Source organism: Cricetulus griseus, chromosome 6 (assembly GCF_003668045.3).
Source record: "Cricetulus griseus strain 17A/GY chromosome 6, alternate assembly CriGri-PICRH-1.0, whole genome shotgun sequence".
Classification (NCBI taxonomy): Eukaryota; Metazoa; Chordata; class Mammalia; order Rodentia; family Cricetidae; genus Cricetulus; species Cricetulus griseus.
In genome coordinates, this window is record NC_048599.1 from 204,627 (window position 1) to 212,042 (window position 7,416).

Below are 7,416 nucleotides of genomic sequence, written 5' to 3' on the forward strand. Positions count from 1 at the left end.
CAGGGAGAACAGCTGACTAAAAATTGAGACAAGACACCAGCTATGTCAAGAGCTGTGTTAAGATAACCACAGACTTGTGTAAACAAGCTTCTACAGGCTCCCTGTTAAGCTTGTACAAATACCTTGTTATCACAACTATACTACTAGTTGTAAAATGTTATCACAAGTTGTAAATTCCCAGAATGTACCATCACCTAGGACTTAACCTCAAATTGTAAACATTCATTTTCTTACATCACCCCTGACCACCCCCCACTTGTGGCTTTTGCTTTAAAAAGAACCTACTCCCTCTGTTCGGGGTCACTGTGTCAGATCCTGACCTGCCTGTGGTCCTAACTGGTTAGAAGTTCTGGTACCCTGCAGCAATATAATAAAGTTTGCTTCTGGTTATCTGACTTCAGTGGTCTGATCCGAATTATTTGTGCCATCCCTGGACCCAACATAATACATAAGGCTTTTCATGACAATGAGACACATCTGCTCCTGGCAGCACCAATGAGGAGATGAGAAGATGAGGAGCATTGAAGAATCTCCATTTGGAGTTTGCTTTATTTATGGCAAAAGTTAGCCACTGGGCAAGAAATTACCCTTGCCTCGACTGCTGACAGTATGCTCTCCAAATTGGACAAGCAGGACACAAAAGAAGACAAATGCCAAACATTGCCAAGACAAGATAGGTCTGTCCTTCAAAATTCCTGCTTCACAGAAAAGTTTGTCAGATATTTTAGGCCTGTGGGCAGAAGATAGATGTCCCAGTGTTACAGAGGAACACTGGAGTGACTGACATTTCTTAGTTTTGGACATTGCTTGCTCTACACTTCCTGTTTACTCAGGTAATACTATATCCTTCTGGGGTCTTTGATGGAGTTGAAGACTAGATAGTTATAATTTTCCCTAGTTACAATAGGAGGTAAATTAGGTACAAAACTTTGGACTCACCAGGATAGAATTAATGATGGAGTATTTCCTCTGCATTTGCCAAATATAAATGAGCTGGGCATTGTAAATGTAGTTCTTACCTGATAATTGTTCTTATTGTATACAGTTTTGGTTGCTTTTTGGTTTTTTGGTTGTTTTGGTTTTGGTTTTGGTTTTTTTTTTTTTTTTTTTTTTTTTTTTTTTTTTTTTTGGTTTTTCGAGACAGGGTTTCCCTGTGGCTTTGGAGGCTGTCCTGGAACTAGCTCTTGTAGACCAGGCTGGTCTCGAACTCACAGAGATCTGCCTGCCTCTGCGTCTTGAGTGCTGGGATTAAAGGCGTGCGCCACCAACACCCAGCTTTATTGTATATAGTTTTACTGCGTTAGAGTTAGAATCTTTCCTCTTTATTTAGACAAAAGGGGGGAATGTTATGAGATATTTGATTATAATTGGTTTAAGAAGAACAGCCAATAGCTAAGCAGGAGGTATAGCAGGGACTTCTGGACAGAGAGCTCTGGGAAGAAGAAAGGCAGAGACTCCAGCCAGACTTGGAAGAAGCAGAATAGGCAGTACAGAGTAAAGGTAACTGAGCCATGTAAAAGAGCATAGGTTTTAAAATATGGGTTAATTTAAGTTATAAGAATTAGTTTGGGTCTGGAGAAATGGCTCAGAGGTTAAGAGCACTGACTGTTCTTCCAGAGGTCCTGAGTTCAATTCCCAGCAACCACATGGTGGCTCACAACCATCCCTTATGAGATCTGGTGCCCTCTTCTGGTGTGCAGATATTCGTGGAAGCAGAATGTTGTATACATAATAAATAAAATCTTTAAAAAAAAAAAAAGAAAGAAAAGCAAAGAAATAGTTAGGAACAAGCCTAAGCTAAGGCCAAGCTTCCATAATTAATAATAAGTCTCCATGTCATTTGAGAGTTGGTGGCCCAAAGAAAAATCTGTCTACAGGGATCTTCATTCCACTCAGCTGTGGAGATGAGGAGGCAAGCCTGGGGACTAGATGATAGTCCTAAATGGACCTTCAACCAAGAGGCCAGAGCAAGCTTCCAAAAGCAGTAGGAACAGCTAACAGCTTCCTGAAGAAAGACCAGAAACTGAGGCCCAAATTTTAGCCATAACAGTAACAGGGACCACTTGCAAGTAACAGGGACCCACCTCTCAGCCAGGATGGACTAACTACAAGTGAAAAGATGGTCCACCACAGGTGCTCAGGTTCTAAACTCCAGAATCCAGAATCCATACATGTGAGAATGAAAGGGAGACTTAAACACAGGCACTGGAAATAACACACTCATTAACAGATTATGGACTTAATAATTTATGTGGGATGATCATGTGAACAAAGTAATTAATATGAGTAAATTATAGAATTAAGAATTGAGGCTGGGCTTTGGTGGCCACGCTTTTAATCCCAGCACTCGGGAGGCAGGGGCAGGCGGATCTCTGTGAGTTCCAGGCCAGCCTGGTCTCCAGAGCGAGTGCCAGGATAGGCTCCAAAGTTACCCAGAGAAACCCCTGTCTCGAAAAAACCAAAAAAAAAAAAAAAAGAATTAAATTATGCCAGATGTGGCGGTATAGACCTTTAATCCCAGCACTCAGGAAGCAGAGGCGTGCAGATCTCTGTGAGCTCAAGGCTCACAGAGCAAGTTCCAGGACAGCTAGGACTGTTACACAGAGAAATCCTGTCTCTCTCTCTCTCTCAGAAATTCAATATATATTGAATTACATGAGTTTTTTTCTCTCTGAGATTGGGGGACATCACTTAATTTAATTATACATTCAAGTCCACTGATTTTTTTCCCACAAATTCTGTGGGAATATTTTGTGTATATCTGTTTTGTCTCCCTATGTAGGAATTACATTTCTTCGAGGTGAGGAGTATTTCATTTTATATATGTACACCAATTTTTTATTATCCATTCATCTGTTGATGCACAACTAGTTTGATTCCAATTCTTTAATACAGTGAATAAATCAACAATAAACATGGAAGTGCTAATATCTCTGTTGTAGGGTATTCAGTTTTCTGCCCTAGAGGTGAAATAGCTAAGTTGTACATACAGTAGTTCTAATTTCTATTTTTTGAGAAATCTCTAAACTGATTTCTACAGTGGCTGTATTATTTTTTTTCCTCAATACAGAGTTTCTCTGTGTGACAGCTCTGGCTGTCCTGGAACTTGCTTTGTAGACCAGACTGGTCTCAAACTCATAGAGATCTACCTGCTTCTGCCTCCCAAGTGCTGGGACTACCACCACCACTCAGCTTATACAAAAACTTTATTTTCATGTAGTCCCATCTGTTGAAACTTAAGATCAGTTCTCATGCTGTTGGTGTTTTATTTTAAAAGTTCTTGCCTACCCCAATATCTTGAAGGGTTCACCTGCATTTTCTTCTAAAAGTTTCAAGTTTTAGATTAGGATCTTTACTCCATTTTGAATTGACTTTTTTTTAAGATTTATTTATTTTGTATACAACATTCTGTCTCCATATATGCCTGCAGACCAGAAGAGGGCACCATATCTCATTATAAATGGTTGTGAGCCACCATGTGGTTGCTGGGAATTGAACTCAGGACCTCTGGAAGAGCAGCCAGTGCTCTTAACCTCCAAGCCATCTCTCCAGCCCTTGAATTGACTTTTATACAAGATTAAAGATAAGACTCTGTTCATTCTCCTTCAGGTAGAAACCCAGTCTTGCCTGCACCAGTTGTTAAGAAGTCTACTCTCTCCCCAGTGTATGCCTTTGCTTCCTTTGTCAAAAATTAAGTGAGCACATCCTTCTCATTTTATTTGAGGTCCTCTATTCTATTTTATTGATCTACCTATCTGATTTTATGCCAGTACCAAGATGTCCTTATCACTATAATTTGAAGACTTGTAATAATTGCCTACAATGTTCTTGTTTGAGTTTTGTTTTTTGAGATAGAGTTCCTCTGTTTAGCTTTGGCTGTCCTGGAACTCACTCTGAAGTGTAGTGTAGTGATATATTACAATTTATTAAAGCTTGCCTGAAGATTGGGAAAGCAAAGTCAGCCACAAGCCATAGAAGCCAGGCACATACCTTTAATCCCAGCAGCCAGAAGCTAGGATGTGGTAGTACACACCTTTAATCCTAGGACTCAGGATTAAGAGGTAGATGGATCTCTGTGAGTTCAAGGCCACCCAGATCTACACAAGAATGATCCAGTCCTAAAGAGAAATAGCTCACAAAAAGATGATCTCAGCACCTGGGATCACACACCTTTAATCCCAGCATTAGGGAGATAATTAAGACAGAAGCAAGGTCTCATATCAGGCATTCATTCTCCAGCCACATTGAGGATAGGAAGACATAAGTCTTCTCCAGCCACCCTGGGGAGAGGCAGCAGGATCAGCCCATTGAGCCTGAGATAATGGTAAGAGCTAGTGGCCCACTACTTTGTTTTTCTAATCTTCAGCTTGAACTTGAACCCCAATGTCAGGGTATTTAATTTTCATGTTACACTGTAGACCAAGCTGATGTCAAACTCACAGAGATCATCTGCTTCTGCCTCCAGAGTGCTGGGATTAAAGGCGTGCACTACCATCACCCAGCTGCCTGCCATGTTCTTATTCCTTAGCATTGTTTTGGCAATTCTTGGTCTTTTGTAATTCTTGTATTACTTTTTTCTAAACCTGTGACATATATCCTAGAATTTTAATAGGTATCACATTAAATCTGTAAATTAATTTTGGTAGTATAGCCATGTTCACAATATTAATTCTACCAATCCAGGAGCATGAAATGTTTTTCCATAATCTAGTATCTTATGATTCCCTTTTTATCATTTTTTAAGATTTTTATTTTGTGTATGGGTGTCTTGCTTTCATGTGCATCTTTGCACCGTGTGCATGTATTACCTGCAGAAGTCCGAAAAGGCTGTCAGATAACCTGGAACTGGGTATTAGTTTCCATGTGGGTGCAAGGAACAGAACACTTTGTTTAGTTGGTTTTGGTTTTTCAAGACAGAGTGTCTCTGTGTAACTGCCCCGCTGTCCTAGGACTCTCTCTATAGACAAGGGTAGCCTTGAACTCACAGAAATCTGCCAGTAGTGCTGCAATTAAAGGTGTGAGCCACCACCACCCGGCAGACGTTAAGAATTGAACCCAGGTCCTCCAAAAAAGCACTGTTCTTAACCTGAGACATTTCTCTAGCTCACTTTTTCAATCTCTTAAAGTTTTTGTTGTACAAGTCTTTCACTGATTTGGTTAGATATATTCCTAAATACTGAATTTTTGAAGTTATTTTGAGTGGAATATTTCTCATTTCTCTGATAGTACATTGGTGGTATGTTTTGCTTTGTTTTGATGCACTTTTTAAAAATTATTTTATGTATATAGGTGGTTTACCTACAAGTATGCCTGTGCAACATGTACGTGCCTGGTGTCCTCGGATGCCCAGAAGAGGGTGTCAGATCCCCTGCAACTGAAGTTATAAATGGTCTTAAGCTGCCATGTGGGGAATTGAACACAGGTTCCAGGTTCCTCTGGAAGAGAGTCAGTACTCTGAGCCATTTCTGTAGCCCCTACTGGGTTTGTTTGCTTGATTTTTTTTTCATTTTTTATTAGAAACAAGCTTCTTTTACATGTCAATCCCAGTTCCCTCTCCCTCCCCTCCTCCCCTGCCTCTCACCCCCCATCCCAACCCCTTTCTGCTTCCCAGGGAGAGTGAGGCCTTCCATGGGGGGTTTCAAAGTCTGTCATGTCATTTGGAGCAGGGCCTATACCCTCCCATGTGTGTCTAGGCTCAGAGAATATCCCTCCATGTGGAGAGGGCTCCCAAAGTTCGTTAGCATACTAGGGATAAATACGTCAGCTGTTTCTGTGGGTTTCTCCTGCCTGGTCTTGAACCCTCTGCTCATCACTCTTCCCTCTGCAACTAGATTCCAGAGTTCAGCTCCATGTTTAGCTGTGGGTGTCTGCTTCTGTTTCCATCAGCTACTGGATGATGTTTGCTTGATTTTTTAAATGGATTTTGTATCCTACAACTTTATTGTGTTTATTATGTCCAATAGTTTTCCAGTAGACTCATTAGGGCCTTTAAAGTAAAGAATTGTGCTACCTGAAAATAGGGACAGTTTGACTTCCTTTCCTATGTTTATCCCTTTTATATCTTTCTCTTGCCTAATTCCTGTAACTAAGACTTTGAGCACTGTATCAAATAAGGGAGAATGGATAGCCTTGTCTCTTTCCCTGTTTTAAAGGGAATGCTCCCTCATATACAGAATTTAGCCAATAATATGTGTATATATGTAAACAAATGTAAATATGGTTGTAGTACAATATGTAGAAAAGAAAACAAGACTATAAATATTAGGGGGATGAAGAATAATCGAATACAGGCAATGGCCACAAGTTATGAAAGAGGATATAAAGCTAATTGTTTTTCTAGTTCTAACTCTGTCATAGATTTTTTGGGTTTGGTGGTGGATACCTGCATAAAAATATATTCGATACTGAAAAAGTAAAATCCAACATAAAGCTACACAGTTTCCCATCCAAATGGCTATTCTAACTGTGTAGAAGTTCATTGTGATGTATAGATGTGGGGGTCTTGCAAATTTTGGCATATGATTTTTTTTAATTTGCAAGTTTTTTATAATAAAGTTTATTTAAAAATTAAGCTACAGTAGTTATTTTTAAAATCACTAAATTAGTAAGTGCACATTAGATTATAGAACTCTAAGGTCTGCTAGCCAAAGTTATACAGGGTTGGGACCAGCAAAACTCAACTCTTATCTTGGTAGATCTCTAGACGGCTGAGATCCCAAACTTGCTCTGGAATTGCTTAAAAGGGGGTCCTGAGTTCCTACAAGGGCTTAAGGTGAGCCTTAGTCACAAAGGTATCTGTGTGGAGAAGCTCTGCCCAGAAAGCTAGCTCCAAAGAGCCAGAAACCAGCCCCCAAGACTAGGACAGTGAATCTGAAACTCATGGTCGAAAAATTCAGTCACTTCGAAGGAACTATGGGAGAGGGCCTGGGACAGGACACAACACACTCATAGCCCTAATCCCTGTACCTTAATGCTTGCATAGTAGTGCACCCACACTGCCAGGTTGGGAGGGTGGGGCTCCAGGTTGCTAAGCAACATAGTCAACAAGCCCAGAGATTCAAAACTGAAGCGTGTTTTCCCACGGAAAAGGTAGAAAGTATGGGGGTGTGAGGACTTGGGGTGGGGAGGCCTGGATGCTGAGCTGGTAGGTGGGTAAGGAGTTAGACAGCTTTAGGGAGAGCACTCAACTTCGTTTCTACCTCTCACCCACAGGAAGTCAGGAGCTGCGGCTAGGTTGGTAATGGTTGCTAGGGTTGGCTTCCTTTCCCACTCTGAGCCATTCCCCCTCTGTCACCTCTTCCCTGGGTTCTGTTCCCCACATCTCTACCCATGAGGAGACAGGCCAGGAGGACAGAGGCTGAGCTTCCCTGTGTATGTATGTGCACCCTTACACACAGATCCAAACACACATATACC